This window comes from Phasianus colchicus, chromosome Z (assembly GCF_987193195.1).
Source record: "Phasianus colchicus chromosome Z, bPhaCol1.hap1.1, whole genome shotgun sequence".
Lineage (NCBI taxonomy): Eukaryota > Metazoa > Chordata > Aves > Galliformes > Phasianidae > Phasianus > Phasianus colchicus.
The window spans coordinates 48,305,893-48,324,538 of record NC_143476.1 but is presented as its reverse complement, the minus strand read 5'-3'; the positions used below and the strand labels follow the sequence as shown (position 1 = coordinate 48,324,538).

The 18,646-nt window shown below is 45.2% G+C and overlaps 1 long non-coding RNA gene across 2 annotated transcripts in view; it reads left to right on the top strand.

Moving 5' to 3' along the window:
* The window catches only part of LOC149912959 (uncharacterized), a 32,577-nt gene that overhangs the window by 7,838 nt on the left and 6,093 nt on the right, over window positions 1-18,646 (top strand). Inside the window, exon 2 of one of the 2 annotated variants that reach the window (XR_016461637.1) lies at window positions 6,791-6,843. The exons of the other annotated variant lie outside the window; for it this stretch is intronic. This is a non-coding gene — a long non-coding RNA (uncharacterized LOC149912959). The remainder of the gene's footprint in view (window positions 1-6,790; window positions 6,844-18,646) is intronic. 2 annotated transcript variants of the gene reach the window in all.

Below are 18,646 nucleotides of genomic sequence, written 5' to 3'. Positions count from 1 at the left end.
TGTTGTAATTAGGTAGTATGGCACAATTGAAGCAGCCAACAGCATCCAGAGGGCATCCAGTGATTTTCTCCGAGGCAAAGAGCAAACAAGCTACAGGTGGACATCTTAAGGTGCCAGGTATCTATTCAAGAAAAATTTTCACAAATGTCAAGTCAGCAATCTCCCAAAGCCTAAATGCAGATCTAGCAACAGGCTTAGATTTCCCTTTTTAGATGTTCCTTATCAATGATAGAACCCAAGGGGATAGCATGGAGGTGCAACAGGGAAGGCTCAGGTTGGGTATCAGAAAAAGATTCTTCACTAGAGAATGGTTGAACAGGCTCCCCAGGGCAGCGATCATGGCACTGAGCTTGCTGGACTTCAGGAAGCATCTGGACAGTGCTCTCAGTCATGTGATCTGATTTTTTGGTGGTCGTGTGTGGAATCAAGGGTTGGATTCAGTGATTCTTATGAGTCCCTTCCGATTTGGGATATTTTATGATTCTAAAGTACCTCAGGAAAAGGATACTGATGATAATACAATGATAAGGATGAGAAGCAACATTATCTCCATCTTGGACTGGTGACAAAATTCTCACTGGTACCATGTTTTTGTTCATGTGATATGGTGATTGAACAGGTGGGAATAATGGGATAACCAACAGCTATCTCAGGGGATTTTAACCCCTGTAATACAGTTGGAAGGCATTATCTTTTTATGCATCCATATTGAGTCTTGGGCAGTTAATTTGTTTTCAATGAAACAGAGAAGGCAAGCAATAGCAACATTATGCCGATAATAGTATTTGCCGATTTCACTGACATGGACCTTCCTCTCTGTAGTCTTTGCATGCCAGCCTAGCCAGCAGTTTTGGCAATATTGCCTCAACTACCTCCACTCTCTTAGCACTGACTATGTCTGCATTTAGCAAGTTGGTGCAGGACCACGTCTTTGCTGTATCAGCTGGACAGCCCTGTGCAGGGTGCATGTTATGGCTGGCCACATCCTCCCAGGCAAAAGCAATGGCTGCAAAGGACAGCCCTTCCCTCTGGAGAGACCTCTTCTCACAGAATCATATGATCATAGAATCCCTAGATTTGGAAGGGATCTCTGAATGCCATCCAGTCCAACTGCCCCGCAATGAACAGTGACACCACAGCTAGATCAGATTACCCAGGCCTTATCCAGCCTTGCCTTAAAAGTTTCCAGGGACCACATCACTGGGCAACCTTTTCCAGTGCCTCACCACTCTCACTGTAAAATATTTTTTCCTTACATCTAATCAAAATCTACCCTCTTTGAGTTTGAAACCATTTCCCCTTGTTCTATCACCAGAGACCTGCTAAGAGTCTGTCCCTTCTTTTCTGTAGCTCCCTGTTAGATAATGAAACCATGGAACCTTCTCTTGTCCAGGCTGAAGAGCCCCAGCCTGTCCTCAGAGGAGAGGTGTTCTATTCTGTGGATCATTTTTGTGACCCTTCTCTGTACGTACTTCAGCAGGTCTGCATCTCTCCACATACTCTGCGTGAGGCCTCCCCAGCACAGAGTAGAGGGCCAGGATCACCTTCCTCTACCTTCTGGCCACACTTCTTTTGATGTAGCCCAGGATACAGTTGGCTTTCTGGGCTGTGAGGGCACACTGCTGGCTCATGTCCAGATTCCCATCCACCAGTATCGGTCTTTTATGGCAGGGCTGCTCTCAGTCCTTTCACCCCCAGCGTATATTGGTAAAGGAGACTGCCTTGACCTAAGTGCAAGATCTTGCATTAGAATTTGTTGAACTTCATGGGGTTCACCTGGGCCCGCTGCTGAAGCCTGTCTAGGTTTTTGGAGTACTACTTAGTGATAAATTTGAACTTGTTTGAGCTAGTGAATATTCACTGACTTTAAATTAGCAATAAAAAATAGTAAATTGCTGTCACTAATGTATGGAGTAGTAAATTGGCAGGAGAACCAAAACAGGCTGTCCACACCTTCTGTGCTTGACAGCCCTTGCACAACTCGATGTCCTCAGTGCCTCCACCTTCCACCTGTCTTCAGACATTCATTTGACCTTTATGGGGCTGGATTTCTGAAATGAATGAATGCAGTGCAGGTACCTGGTCAATAAACATGTTTGTTATGCCTGTTTCATTATCTGAATGGAAGTCTGACATCTTCTCAGGCTCACAATACACCAAAATGTATCCACCAGCCAGAACTAATTCACAATATGAATTAATTAATGAGAAGGAGAAGTGAGAGTAGGAGAAAAATGATGTGACTTTTTACCCTTAATTGTGTAATGCTCCTCCCTGTTCTCAAGGAGAAGCTCAAAAGATGTTGCAGGAACTGTGATTTGCATAGCTTGGTCTTGTTTGTACATGTTGTTAAGCCACTCTTCATGCTGGTTCAGTTACACCCAGTACAGACACCTATAATAAATGCAAGATTTCATGAGGCAGTTTAGGAAGTGCAGAGCCATGTGTACTGGGGCTTGTAACGTAGATAACGAACAGCTCAGACCACAGTAAATTGTTCATTCCCCTCCTTCTATTCATAGATTTTGAGGATTAGGGAAGATTGATCATCCAGTCTCACGCTTTGTGTCATAGAGGTCAGAGAATTTCAGCCAGGGATTGCTGCAGATCATAAGCAGAAGGGGTTTTCCTGGAGCACAGAGCAGGTAATCTTGTTTGAAGGCAGAATTAAGATGGCAGGATGCAGATCTGTTCTCTGGTTCTGAACTGAACCGTGTTTTATGGTGTGGGAAGCTTGCTCAGCTGGTATTCAGAGTTCACTTAATTGCTTCTCACACTGCTACTTTGAAGAAGAGAATGTTAGGTTTTCATGATTATCTGTCCAGCACAGTTCACAGACATGAAAGTTGCATACAAATGTATGCACATTGGATATACATACCCACCATGCAAGACTGATCGCTTGTTTTCCAAGTGCCAGAAAGCTCAAGAAATGCTGTCCTGGTGTATACGTAGCCTAATAAACAGGATTGCACGGAATAAAATAATTCAGCACAAAGCTCAAGGGGATGACAATGTGGTTGTTGGTTTTTCTCCCACTCTGCCCTAGAACCTGTAAGTCTGAAAATGAAATACGTGTGGGAGTCATATAACATATTTCCTGCGTGCGTGATGGTTCTGCAAAGAGGAGGTCTGACAGCAGTGCTGCCTGAGAGCTGATTGGTCCACCTGCAGGTTATCAGCAGCATGGGGGATCTGTTTAATCTGCGAGCACCAGCTAATGACCAACTGGTCACTTTCTCATAGCACATCAGAAAATTGCAACAGCACTCACTGCATGACAGAGAGATCCTTCCCCCACAAAGCTGCAGGACCACAGGCTCTCATGCTCTTATACTGGAAGTAGCAAGAAACTCAGGCAGCTTAGCCCCCTCCATGTAATTAAATTACTTGTTACAGTTTGGTTCACTCTGGTCAATGCCCTCAGCCTCCATGTGCAGAATAATTTTCCGAAAGCAACTGCGCTCAGAACTCAGCAATTACCATTTCTTGCCTCCTGCTGGCTTTTGTAGCAGTAAAAGCTCTTATTTCCTTTCTTTTTTCATTAAATAAGACAAAATGTCAATGCCTTAATGTATTAGAAAGAAAGAACAATGTGTTTGGCTTCACCTTCACTGACAAAATTACCAGTCAAGCTTGAGAGAGCAGAGAAAAAAGGAAGGGGCACAGATAACACTTTAGGCATGAAGCTGTAGTTAGCACTTGATGATTCACTGAGCCTGGGCACAAACACATCTTCACTCGTGTAAATGCCATCACACTCCATGGCTGCTTCTTCATCAGCCACACCGGTGGTCTGCTGGCACACAAACGTGGCAAGTTTCTGTCCAGGGAGCTTCCAGGCCCTCAGGTGCTCAAGGGTGAGGCCACCAAGCTTTTGGTAACAGTTCCTGCACATGGCATCTCTGTTCCTTTCTGTGTCCCCTGTCATCAGCTGTTTGTGCCTAGTTCTTCCTATGCACCACGCTTTACTCGGCACAGTGTCTGGTTCTTACAAGTTTCATTTACCCCTTCATTGGGCTGTTTGAAGGAGCAAACCTGGAGCAGTCTCAGCCCCAGGAGCAGGCAGCAGCATGGCCACCAAGAGCTCCATGTCATGAAACTGCAGCCTGAGCAATCGTGCCTCTGTCTAAAATGACAGGTCATTTTAAATGACTAAATGAAATCTCCTAATTTCATTTTAGTGCAAGGAAGACAGACCACATGAAAAAGATGAAGGGCTGTGATGATTAATGAGTTAATTAGGGAAGTTTGAAGCACCAGCATCTTCCTGGCTCCTGAGCACAGAGCAGGGAGTAAATAGGCCACGAGGTGACAATGAGCATGACAGCTGTACCCTGCCAGGCTGCAGGGTTTAAACAGCCTCCTGGGAGACTCAGGCCTTCTCTTGGTGGGGCTGTGCTCCTCCAGCAGCCTTCCTACTTCACCTGCCCACAGCCCTCCTCTCTATGCATTTCTGGGAGCTTTATACTGCTCTGCAAGACTGGGTGGTTCCTTATCAAGATGATCTCCCATCTTTCAGATGTTGTTCATCAGTAATGCACAAAAGTTTCCCATGCACTGCAGCCCTGTGGCACTAGGTGTGACGCCACGCTCTGTTCCCTGACAGTGTGTCTGTCCACTGCCAGGCTGCAGAAACATGTCCATTTACCAAGGAAGATGAAGACTGAACTCAAAATTCAGTGTCTGCTGATACACGCATTGCTCCTTTGGTAGTATGAACCAGCACAGTGATAAATCAGAGGAATCACAGAATCACAGAATTGCCAGGGTTGGAAGGGACCTCAAGGATCATGAATCTCCAACCCCCCTGCCACACGCAGGGCTACCAACCATTCCACCTAATGCTAGACCAGGCTGCCCAGGGCCCCATCCAATCTGGCCTTGAACACCTCCAGGGACGGGGCATCCACAACCTCCCTGGGCAGCCTGTTCCAGCACCTCACCACTCTCTCCGTAAAGAATTTCCCCCTGATGTCCAACCTAAATCTCCCTCCCCTCAGCTTAAAACCATTTCCCCTTGTCCTGCTGTCACTCACCCTTTCAAAGAGTTGATTCCCCTCCTCTTTGTAGGCTCCCTTTAGGTACTGAAAGGCTGCAATGAGGTCACCCCGCAGCCTTCTTTTCTCCAGGCTGAACAAGCCCAGCTCTTTCAGCCTGTCCTCATAGGGGAAGTACTCCAGTCCCCTGATCATCTTCGTGGCCCTCCTCTGGACCCTCTCCAACAGCTCCCTGTCTTTCTTGTACTGGGGGCTCCAGACCTGGACGCAGTATTCCAGATGGGGCCTCACAAGAGCAGAGTAGAGGGGAACAATCACCTCCCTGTCTCTGCTGGCCACCCCTCTTCTGATGGAGCACAGGATCCCATTTGCCTTCCGAGCCGCAAGGGCACACTGCTGGCTCATGTTAAGTTTTTCGTCTACCAAGACCCCCAGGTCCTTCTCCACAGGGCTGTTCTCAAGGACCTCTCCTTCCAGTCTGTAGGGATGCTTGGGATTCCTCCGGCCCAAGTGCAAAACTCTGCACTTTGCCGTGTTGAACCTCAGCAGGTTCACCCGGGCCCACCTTTCTAGCCTCTCGAGGTCCCTCTGAATGGCATCCCATCCTTCAACCGTGTCAACCACACCACTCAGCTTGGTGTCGTCAGCAAACTTGCTGAGGGTGCACTCAATTCCGTCATCGATGTCATTGATAAAGATGTTAAAGAGCACCAGTCCCAAGACAGATGCCTGGGGGACGCCGCTCGTTACCGGCCTCCACCTGGACATAGAGCCATTGATGACCACCCTCTGTCTGCGGCCTTTCAACCAGTTTCTTATCCATCGAGTGGTCCACCCATCAAATCCACATCCCTCCAGTTTGGAGATAAGGATGTGGTGGGGGACCATGTCAAAGGCCTTGCTCAAGTCCAGGTAAATGACATCAGTCGCCTTTCCCTTGTCCACCGATGCCGTCACTCCATCATAAAAGGCCACCAGAGAGGAAGTGATGCATGATTAGTTTTTTGCAAAACACAGTTATGTTGCAGTACTGCTTATTATTTATGCAGCACCATTCAGTGGTAAGAATGACTTATCCACACACAAAGTATTTTGTTTAGTCTAATTGTACTCAGCCTGCATATGTGTGCAATTACTGCTTGAACCACAGTCAGCATTACAGAAATCTGTTCATTGCTAACTTGCTATGATGGAGGCCGAAATATTTCTCTACAGCTTTATGAATATCCCTTATATTTCTTGATGAAAGAGGGATAAAGTTCTTACTTAAAATAAGCATTCTGCATGGCTTCATCTTTGTTTTCTTTACAAAATGTCAAGCTCCCATCCTATACATATGCTGCACACAAGTAGCTCTGAACCCCAGTCCCCTTTGGATTAAGTGCAAAATTGCTGCTAAAGTGGTAAGCAGCAAAAAGCAGTTTAACCCTTCCAGAGAAGGCCTATATCTGCTTTCCTTGTAAATGAGTATTATTATCTCCGAGTAAATAATTGTACTTCTATTTTGTTACATGTTCAGTGAGTCTAATGTCAATTTCAGAGGAGGATTTATTTTTTATATGAACCTTAGGCTGTTAAAAAAGGGAGGTACTGATTCAAAAAATGCTGAGCTTGGATTTGCTATGTTTTTCAAAGAAAGGCTGTGGCAGAAACAATCTTTTCTTACAATTTAAAAAGTATACATTTTGGTTTGGGGAGTTTTCTTTTTGGAAGAACAGTCCAATGCAGCTTTGAACTTCTTCAGAGATGAGATGTCAGACTCTCATTTGTGAAATTTGTTTCCTTCTTAGATAAAATAAGAAGAAAACATCTCCAAGACAGTTGTACACTACAGCATGCCATGGTGAGTCTATAAAAGGTGTTTGTAGTCTGTAAGAATCATAGGAAGATTTCCTTATTTCCTCCAAAAACTTAATCACTGTAAAATCAGGCCTCGGGATCAAATGTAATTTGTGACATTTCCTGTCTGAAGATTGTCCACAAAGATTGTCAAAATAGCTTTTTTTTCCCCATAGAATCATAGAATCACAGGATTGGAAAGGAGGATCTACAAGATCATCTAGTCCAACCGTCCTCCCATTACCATTGCTACCTCAAGCTACTAAACCATATCTCGTAGCTCCCTCATCCCGACACCTCTTGAACACTGCCAGATACAGCAACTCCACCATCTCCCTGGGCAGCCCATCCTGGAATGCCTGACCACTCTCAGAGAGAAAAAGTTTTTCCTTATGTCTAATCTAAATCTTCCTTGACACAACCTATGGCCATTTCCTCAGGTCCTGTTTGTTGCCTAGGAGAAGAGGCCAAACCCCTCTTCACCACAACCTCCCTTCAGGAAGTTGTAGAGTTCAATGAGGTCTCCCCTGAGCCTCCTCTTCTCTAGACTAAACAATCCCAGCTCCCTCAGCCGCTCCTCATAAGACTTGTGCTCCAGACCCCTCACCAGTTTTGTTGCCCTTCTTGGATACATCCCAGGGCCTCAATGTCTTTCTTGTAGTGAGGGGCCCACAACTGAACACAACGCTCAAGGTGCGGCCTCACCAGTGCTGAGCACAGCGGAATGATTACCTCCCTGCTCCTGCTGGCCACATTATTTCTAATACAGGCCAGGATGGCATTGGCCCTCTTGACCACCTCAGCACACTGTCAGCTCATGTTCAACCAACACCCCCAGGTCCCTTTCCTCTTCAGTCATCCAGCCGCTCAGCCCCATGCTTATAGCTCTGCATGGGGTTATTGTGGCCAAGGTGTAGGACCAGGTACTTGGCCTTGTTGAACCTCATCTCATTCACCTCAGCCCAGTGATCCAGCTTATCTAGATCCCTCTGAAGGGCCTCCCTATCTTCAAGCAGATCAAAACTACCTCCCATCTTGGTGTCATCTGCAAACTTCCTGAAGTGTACACTCAATCCCCTCATCTAGGTCATCAATAAAGATATTAAACGAGATAGGTGCCAGTACCAACCCCTGGGGGGCACCACTTGTAATGGGTCGCCAGCTGGACTTAACTCCATTAACTGCTTATTACCTGTTAGGTATGGCCCTCTAGCCAGTACTTTACCCAAAGGAGGGTATACGTGTCCAGGCCACGATCTGCCAGTTTCCCCAGGAGAATGCTGTGGGAGACCATGTCAAATGTGTCATGGTCTTGTGACAGTTCAAATGGAGAAGGAGCTCTCTAACTGTCTCCACCTGAATCACTGGAGGTGTATTCCATGTCACATCCCAGACTTCCAGATCAGAGCATAAAGTGCCCTGAGGACAACTGATCTGCCTATTAAAGGCAGATGTAAAGAAGGCATTGAGGACCTCAGCCTTCTCTTTACCCTCAGTGGTCACATTCCCCGCTGCATCAAGTAAAGGATGGAAATTCTCCTTGGTGCTTCTCTTACCATTGATATATTTGTAAACAGATTTCTTGTTCTCTTTTACTGCAGTGGCCAATCTGTGTTCAAGTTGGGCTTTTGCCCTCCTAATTTCCTCCCTGCATACCTTAGCAACCTCCTTGTAGACTCCCCAAGTAGCCTTCTTCCAGAGGACATAGACTCTCTTTTTCTTATGGAGCTCCCAGTTCATCCACACCAGTCTTCTTCCCCTATGGCTTGCCTTATGGCACTCAGGAACAGCTTGTTCTTGTACCTTTAAGATTTCCATCTTGAGGAGCATTCAGGCTTCCTGGACCCCTTTGCCCTTCAGGAGTGACTTTCAAGGGACCCCTCTCCTGAACTGGTCAAAGTATCAAAGCCCGCCCTCTGGAAATTCAGGATAGCAGTTTTCCTAGTCACCCTTCTGACATCTTCCAGAAAAAAGAATTCTACAATTTTATGGTCACTCTGCCCAAGACAGTTCCCAGCCTTCCCATCTCCCACCAGTCCTTCTCTGATAGTGAAGAGCAGGTTTAGCAGGGCATCAGCACTGGTAGACTATCATACCAGCTGTGTAAGGCAGCTATCTTCCATGCACTCTAGAAACCTCTTGGACTGCTTCCTCTGTGCTGTATTATATTTCCAACATAGATCAGGGAAATTGAAGTCTCCCATGAGAATGAGTGCTAGTGATCACACAACTTCCACAAGCTGCTCATAGAATTCCTTATCCTTCTCTTCATCTTGATTAGGAAGTCTATAACAGATCCCCTCCAAGATGTCACCCTTACAGGCCTTCCCACTGATCCTTATCCATAGACACGCAACTTTATCATTTCCAACCCCAGGCTCTTCAACATCAAAACACTCTTTAATAGAAAGCACCACACTACCACCCTTCCTTCTTTGTCTATTGCTTCTGAAGAACTTGTAGCCATCCATCACAGCACTCCACTCATGGGAGTGGTCCCACCATGTTTTGGTAATAGCAAATAGGTCATAGTTAGCCTGATGCACAATTGCTTCCAGCTTCTCCTGCTTGTTGCTGCATTGGTGTAGATGCATTTCAGTTGAGTCATCTGCCTCACCCCCAACTCAAGCATCGTTCCCCTAGGCTTATCTCTGGTGAGCCCTGTTTTGTCCCTTTCCCCCATCGTAGCTAGTTTAAAGCTCTTTCAATAAGCCCTGCTAGCTACTGCGCTAGGATTTGTTGCCCCCCTTGAGATAAGTGGCTTCCACCCATGGACAACAGGCTAGGGGCTGAGTAAACTGCCCCATGGTCAAAAAAAATCAAAGTTCCTGCCTTGACACCAGCCTCTGGGCCAATTATTCATCACATGTGCTTTCCAAGCCCGCTCCGTGTCCCTCACTGCCCTTGAAGGTATAGAACAAGAGATCACTTGTGCTCCCGCTCCTTGAACTAAATGTCCTAAATGCCTGAAATCTCTTTTCATAGTTCACAGGCTTCTCTGAGCAATTTCATCATTGCACACCCGAACTATGAATAATGGGGAATAATCAGTGGACTGAATCAGCTTTCGGAGTTTTCTAGTTATGTCCCTGACCCGGGACCCAGGAAGGCAGCATGCTTTCCGATGGCTCAGTTAGGGTCTGCAAATGGGGCCCTCCATTCCTCTGAGAAGGGAGTCATTTAACACAACCACCTTTCTTTCTTTCCTGACAGAGGCAGTCTCAAGGTGTGAGGATGACCGCCTCGCCTTAGGCTCCCTCCTAGGCAGATCCTCCATCACCTCCCCACTCACCTCCCCTTCAATTTCCAGCATCTCAAACCTATTGCTTAATGGGACCTGGGAAAGCGGGCTAGACAGGCAGGGGGTGTGCCCATGACACTGAGTCAGGACTTTCTTCCAATCCTCCTCATCTGTCAGATTTGTCCAATTGTGACAGGACAGGGGGTCCTCTACCTTCCTGGGGGTATCCCTCTGGCACCTTTCCCTCTGACACGCCAGCAAGTCACTCCACCAATCAATCTCACCCTCACACTCCCTGGTGGTCCTTAGTCTCTCCACCTCCTCCTTGTGCTCCACCACCAGGCTGAGCAGCTCATCCACCTGCTCACACCTGACACAGGTGGAATACCTGCCATCCTCCCAGAGTAGCAGCAGGCTCAGGCACTCCCTGTAGCCCAAGATCTGAACGGCTACGTTTCTGGGCAGGCCCTCTGGGTCAACAGAGTCTTCTTGGAGCAAGTCCATGGTCTGATGGAGACCATGCTTAAGTCTGTGGTCTCAGAGACTGCTGAAAGCCGGACTCCTGAGCAAAGAGGAACAACACTTACATGCTGCTCTACTTGACCCCTACACCTCCCACACCCACAGCTGCAGCACCATATGGGCAGCTTGGGCTATGCTTGCTCACTGAACCTCCCTTTTCTCAGTGGGCAGTGACAGCAGTTACTCACCTGGTGTGCTTTTCTCCACGAGGATGTTGAAAGCTTATCGCCAAGTGCCAAGGTCAAGGGTGAGTGGTGACATGCTCATAAGGCCGTTAAAGTGCCAGCTTCACTCACTCCTTCTTGCTCAGCAGCCTACCCACAAGCTGCCAGCCCCCCAGCACACGTGCAGCGCTGTTGCTGGCTTCAAAAAAAGCCTTAAGAAGAGCTATTTTGTTGGCCTTTTTCACTCCAGATCCCTTGCCCAGTGCAGTTTTACCTGCTCTGCGGCTAGCCTCCAAAGCAGAAAAAAAAAAAAAGAAAAAAGCACCTTTTATTAAATTTTGCTGCTCTGGCTGTGGTGTTGGCTGCTTCCCAGGCAGGTAGTGTGGCACACAGATGTTCTATCTGATGGTGGAGGAGCAGCCACCTGCCTAACTCTGTCAGATCTCCTGCTGGTTTTTGGAGTGATCATGTAAAATCTAAATCTCATTTTTAATGAGAGTTTTAGATTAGGCAATGTTATTGTGAGGGACCAGATGGCCAGGAAGAATCTGACTATGGCTTGCACTTGGTGTCCAGCAGCAAGGAATAACTGGAGTGACTTGTAATCATGGTGACATCCTCCTCACTCTGGTGCCCTATGTCCTTGCCTGAGTGATATGGGCTGATGGCTGTGCACCTTTGCTGTGCGGCCTGGGGACACATGGGGTCCAAAGGGAGGCACAGAAAAGGGTCAGCTAGGGTGGAGACTGCTCCTATGCCTGACCAGGCAGGCTGTACTGTGCTGCTGCACAGATGCCCATTGCCTGCTTCAGCTGTGCAGCCAGGCAGGCTGCGCTGGCTGAGCAATGGGAACTTCACTTGTTCCCTTTTTGGAGGTAATTAACTGAAAAGCCTTCCTAGCTATATAAATGCTTTACTGTTCAGCTGAGGAGGAGGGATGGGGAAGAACTGTTTTAGAAAAAATAGCAACGTAATTAAATGCCTTGTCTAAAATTAACTGAAATGTAAATTGGGAAGTAACGCTATCAGATGTGAATCCCTGCCTAACTTAGTTTAGTTACACTTAAAACAGTGTCAGCAGGTTGTGGGGATGCTAGTCACACCTAGCTAATGTGTGTTTTTCTCATTGCAGGAGCTACTGCAATGCAAATGCTGTGAACATGTAGGAGAAACCAAATATGGCTTACATCCATAAGCTCTGTGTTCCCTTACCAAAATTTCAGAGATGGATTCTCCTTCTCACAGCAAGTCTCTACTGGTCTGAGTGTGTGTTAGCTTTGTGCAGGCTGACAGCTTTTTGATCTCAGAGGCTCTGTTTGTTTCCAAGCTGGCCTTTGTGTTCCATGGAGCAGAGTCATAAAAATGTGTCATGAGCAAAGAGGAATTTGAACTGCTGAGTGCAGCTATGGGCTAAACACAAAGCATTCAAAACCCAGAAAAATCCAGGAAGATTTCCTATAATGAATTGCACAACCTAAACGCCCTCTAGCTAGGGAAGTATCCACTGTGCTGATGAGTTACAAACCCACAAACATCACAGCAAAGATACTATGCTAACTTTTGCTAATCATTACAAACTGGAATACAATTCCTGGGAAACACACCTACTATTTAGAAACAAACAGAATGCTGGAGTGGAGTACAAAACATCTCCTCACGTTAGCAGAATCTGCCTGGACAGGATGCCAATCTAGGTGGGGGAAGAGAGAACCTGGCCCCTTCCCACCCTGGTCCTCAGTTGGTCCCCATCCCTGTGTATTGTTTATTTCCCCAGTGTGTACTTCCTATCTGATTTATCACATCTTCCCTTTTTAGTTCTTTCTGGATGTTAGCCCTACCATCCTCTCAGGGTATGCTTTATGTCTGCCTCCAAGTCTTTTTTTTTCTTTTTTTTTTTTTTCCCCATTCTTCTTATTACTAATATCCTCTTTGTTTACTAAAAAAAATCCCACATTCTGAACACTTTGTCCCACATTCTACTTGTTTCCCTTCATGAGGAGCCCCCCTGCCTACCAGTGTAATATATGTCCCCCCATCTCCTTGGTATTTGATCTCTAGGATGATGCCCACATCCTTGTCCTCAAAGTAGTCCCGTATATGCTTGCATAGACCCTACAAAAGGACAGCAACCTTCCTTCTTGCTCTCCCCTACTGTGATGTGACCCAAAGTTTAAGGAACATTATTTCTTCTCCATCTCTAATATTGACTCATGTCTATAGATGTTGCATTTTTTATCCCCAAAATGGGATATACCAGGCATCCCTTTTCCTTCTGATAAGCAACATTCTGCTATCTGTTGCTTTGGGCAGCAGCCCTGAAGAACTCCACTGCATGCTGAGTGCTCTGCAGGAGTCTTGGGAGTGAATCTCAGCCCAAGTGAGGCTGTAAGGACTTCAGATAGAGACATGGAAATGTATATGTCAGAAGGAAATCTTTTCTATCCACCCTTCCAACTCCATTGCCTCTTGCATAAATGTGATCCTATACCTGTGCGTGTATTGTCTTCTAAAAACCTTACCCATTTAACTGATGGGACACCTTCAGACCTGCCTGTCCTCATGCACTATGATGTCTTTGTAAGGCTAAGGCTCTCTCTCTCTTCCACTCTCAAATTATACGAATTCAGTAAATTGAACAATATATATGTTCACAGACTACAGAAGGAAAGCATCTGAATGCTAGGTATGGGTCAAGGGACCACCAAATAATTTTATAAGTTACTAGAGCTAAAACACCTGTTCTTCATTTTTTTTCTCTTTTGTTTTATTTTTTCTATAGTAGGTAAAAAATTTAAATGAGAACAAAATGTACCTCAGGCTGCCTTCCCTTATTAAAAGTCAGTATTCTTCACCCACTCTTCTCCCTTAACTTATCTGTAGAGCAGATGCAGACCTCTTTGCTTAAATCAAGGCTTGTGATTCACCAGCACATCAAAAGAGCAGCCCTGATCATGTCAACTTTTATTATTTTGTCTTTTTTTCTGTGATCTCCACTGCATCCATGCTTCAAAAGAATTCACTTTATTACTTCTTTTCCTTTCCTCTTGCTCTTTGTGGAATCTGAGCTAGCAATCAGAATAATAATAATTTACCTCCAAGGGAATGTGAATGCAAGCCAAGTTCCTCTAGGAGGCAGAGAAATCAGTTTGGTATTGTTTACCTATCCCCTGTGGATTCACCAGATGGCATAGAACAGAACTATTTGGAGTCCCTCCTTAAGACTTAAGCAGCAGAACTAATGGTGAAAACTTAACAGGAACAGTTCAGATTTTTTTTTTGTTTCAGTCTTGAGATTTTTTTTTTGTCTTTTATTGATTCTAAAACAGGCAAGGAAACAAAACATACTGTTGCACACCTGGACTCCCAGTGTGTTGAGCAAACCATTCTGAATACTGCCATTTGTGAGCAATTTTGCCTGCTCTCCTAATAGCTGCTTCTCTGCTGAGGATGTTCTCCTTGGTCTGGGGTGAAGGTCCTGAGCAGGTCAGCAGAGGGAAGGCGATGGTAAATGAGACATTGCATCTGTTCTCTTCAAAGCCAGCTCTGCATGAACTCAGTAAATAGAGGATTTAGGTTTCTGTTCTTTAAATATACCAAGCATAAATTATTCACTCAAAATACATTTGTCAAAGAACAGTTGGGCAATATGCATAAACATGGTGATACCCTGGCTCATATGACTGGCCAAAGGGATGAGAGGTTTGGCACCATCACTGTGGTGCTGCATCACCATGGCAAATGGTGCAGATCTGCCTTTCTGGAAGCTGCTAATTATAGTGACAAGAGTGCCCATTGCCAACACACTCCCCATTCTGCCACCAAGGGCCAGTTCAAGAGAGCACATATCTGTATCCAGAATGGTCCAGAGAGGACCAACTGCCTGGTGGCAGCAGCCCTGTCCTATTCTGTCATCCTATGGCTGATGGCAGCAATGGGCAACATGCCATGTCAGCAAACTGTGGGATCCAGAGCTGAGGATGCCTGTGGGATGTACCTGATCTGTGCCCTCACTCATTGCTGAAGAAGGAAAAAGCAAGTTTTTGCTGAATTACTTAGAAGGCCCATAGGTCACAGCTCTTTGTGGCAGCAGGATTGGAGTGCTGCAAAGCCCATTCATCTCCCTGGGTACTTCCCAGTGCTGCCTGGGAGTGCCATGAAATGCCACATTCAGGCGCTTCCTTCCCCTGCTTTCATAAATCCACTTCTCATAGGAACAGCTGCCTGTGGTGCAGTGCAGCTGGGAATGCCTTCTCACACCTCTTCCCCTATGCAAATATGCCTCCCGGCAGGAAAGTCTGGAGAGGCAAGTAGCACAGGTATGTCCTACTCCTCAGAAATTCCCTGCTGCTTATTTTTCAGCAGCCTTCCAAGATTTTTTAGTACCATGTAAGAAATGCAAAGTGATCATCTTTCCTGTATTCTCTGTTTCTTCCTTCTTGCCTTCCTTCCTTCCTGCCTGCCTTCCTGCCTTCCTTTCTTCCTTCCTGCCTTCCGTCCTTCCCTCCTTCCTTCCTTCTTTCCTTTCTCTCTTTCTCTCTTTCTCTTTCTCTCTTTCTCTCTTTCTCTCTCTCTTTCTCTCTTTCTCTTTCTTTCTCTCTCTCTTTCTCTCTCTTTCTTTCTTTCTCTCTCTTTCTTTCTTTCTCTTTTTCTCTCTCTCTCTTTCTTTCTTTCTCTCTTTTGCTTTCTTTCTTTCTTTCTTTCTTTCTTTAATGATGATCTTGCAGCTGATCTCAATTTGATTTATCCAGATCCTTGGCTGAGGTTCCATTTTTTCACCCCAACTTTCACTCTTGTTACCCATAATGATGTCCCACTGGCACTTTAGACAAATAGAGAGAAGATTGGCCAGCTAATTTGTTCAATTACATCCTCATAACTGAAGAATTGCATGAAAATTAAAAAAGGTACACCATAAATATATTTATTGCTGTCCATTAAATCATTTTTCCACCAAAACTAATAGTATATCTGCTAGTCTACTGGTTCGGTGTGAGTATAGGTATCAGATCTGCTGTCAGGAAGACTGTTACAGTCGGAGTTTACAATGCACTTAATACTGGTTTTAATTACATGTACAATATTATATTGCCACTTCCATGTCATCAGCGGAAATTAAGTCAGCAAATATTTTGGGAAAGACAGCTTTTTATGACCACTGTCTTAGGGGAATATTTGATTATGTATGCTTTTCAAAGATTTCATACCCATGGATGGAAGCACTGCCAGGCATCAATGGTGGCCTATGTCTCATTATTTCAGGAACCCTATTGCCTTTCCCATAATAAGACATGTTGTTATACACTTACTTATACACTACATACACTTTAGACTTATGTCTAAAATCTAGAGACTTTTTGTTTAATATCAGCTGTGACAACCTTTATTTATATCTTCTAAAGCATAACTAATGTATTTGTATATCCAGGATTGTGGTAAGCCTTGCTAACAGTCAATAATCTGATCATCAGCAAAAAGGTTAATATCCAAGCCTGAAATAAGGAGAAAACCTACTCATCAGTTCAGGTTGGTGGTTTTAAGATCGTCTTAATTATTTCAGATCCAATTTGAAAAATCTCTGAAGGTTTTCATCTTACGTTATAATCACTGAAAAGCAAGTGCTCATGACGTGCAAGAGTGGGCCTGAGAAAAGAACAATTTCAAGTGCTGCATGCCAAATCCATCACTACAGTGGCTCCTCTGGAGCTGAACCTGCTTGCACCATGCACTGATTTGGCTCCAAGGCAAGCTTGTCAAGGCAAAAGTATTCCAACATGCTATGTGAGAGAGACCAAAGTGCAAGTTGAAACACATTGTTCTGGCTGCCAGGAGCCCTGCATAATTATTTGAGAGTGCTGTTGTGCAGTCTCACTAAACAGGTCTCTTTCATTTTACTTATTAAATATGGCAAGTCCCATGACTATCTGTTCACTGCTGCATAAAATGCAAGGCCTGTTTGTGAAATCTGATTTCTCCTCTCCTCCTTGCCTCCTGACAACATCCTTTTCATATTCTGAAGCAATCATAGATAGCTAATCCTGCATTATTTGTAATGCAGGACATTCTCCTCTGTGGCTGCAGTACCACTCCCAGCTGACACCCCAGTGGCTCACAGTACCTATCAGCAGACAGTGCTGTGGGGCTCTGTGGTATCCCCACAGTCTGTGTCTGTGCAGCAGAGGTGTGCTCCTGAAGGACACAATCCAGCTTCAGATCTGTAAGCAGGCTGCTGCTGTTCTCCAGGTGCACATAGCTCAGACACTTCTGTTTTCCTACAGACACTTCTGTTTTTTCATCTCTGCCTCAATTTTGGATATTGCAATCAATTGAATTGACTGGGATGAAAAAGCAGTTATCTGTACTGAAAGTCATTTGGCATTAATATCCAAATATTTGGCACTAATATCCAAGAAGAGAGAGGGGGGACATAGCCTGCAGGAAGGAAACTGTATGTCTCCACATCCTGGTTTTCTGCTTCACATCTCATATGATAGATGGAAACAATCTCTGAAGCAAGATCTAGAACTCAGGTTTTCAGTCTCCCAGATTTTATTCCTCAAATTCAGTCTTGCATTGCTCACTGTCCTGTGAAGAATCCCAGTATGGCACTGAGAGGCATGAGGATGAGGCGTTTTTCAGAAGGAGATTTTGGACAGTGGCTGCCCTAGGCGGCCCTCGCTCAGAGAAGCCTCAATAGGATGGCAATGTATGTGTACTTGGTGATTGTGTTATGTGGCACAGGCATGCAGACGTTTTGTTTTGCCAGTCCAAGGCCAAGGACACTGGATCAGTAGATACATAGCATTCATCCAAGAATCAGGTGCTTAAAGATCCATCTGGAATATAACTTCTGTGCATATCTCAGCTGAATCTAGCCTACAGCCAGATCTTTGGGAACTTACAGTTTCCAGAGAGCTATTTCGTTTACTACATAAATGATTAAATAAAATATGAAGTGATAGCTACAGCTAGAACTGTTTGGCAAATGTAGCTCGTTTGAAATGCACTTGAGAAAAGCTTTGCTTTTCTGTAAGTGCCAATATTGTAGTCTGCATAGGATCAGGTGCTTGCATAGCACTCAGCAGAACCCAGCAGAGGATGGTCCCAGCGACACAGCTCTGCTGGACTCCAGGGCTCTGCACCATTGCCACAGAGGATAGATGTGTCCTGTTCAGACTGTTTAAATCCAGAAGCGTGTTATAAAGTTTGCTAAGTTTGCTAAGTTTTCTCCTAGTTACATCACTGAAGCATGAACTGATAATTTTGAATTTACATCAAAGTATTAAAGGGAAGACTTCAGCCCTCAAAGCTATCTGCTCCTAGCCTTAAGTATTTGTACTTTTTGTCCTTCCTAAATGTCTAAAGCATGTGAAGAGAACTTTTGTTTCCCCTGTTATTTCATTTCTGGTGTTATTCAGCAAAATGTATTTTTTCCTCAGCCCATGTTTTGGGAACAGGGAGGCCTGTTTCTGTCCAGGACACTGACAGCTTCCTGCCTGCAGGTCTGGTTATGATTGCTAGCTCCATCTTGGGGATTGTAGGGATAAGTAGCACTGCAGTGCTCCAGTGCTCGCTGAACACCAGGATGGTATCAGTGCAGACACAGTGACTCCAGAAGCAGTGTGGCATCCATCTCTCAACAGCCCCAGACTTTGGGCTGTTCTGCCACAACGTTTTGGAAATGGGCCTAAGCAGGCCCAAAATGAGAGTAACTAACAGTAAAACTTCCCTGTCTTCTGCAAGTAAGTTTGCTAAATTGGAAAATTCATGGGTATATGGGGGGGTGGAGGGGGTGTGAGAGGGGTCTAGGTGGTTACTTAGAACCTCTCTGATGGATTACCTGAATGTAAAAGCACTGAGAGAAAAACAAACATTAATTAGTG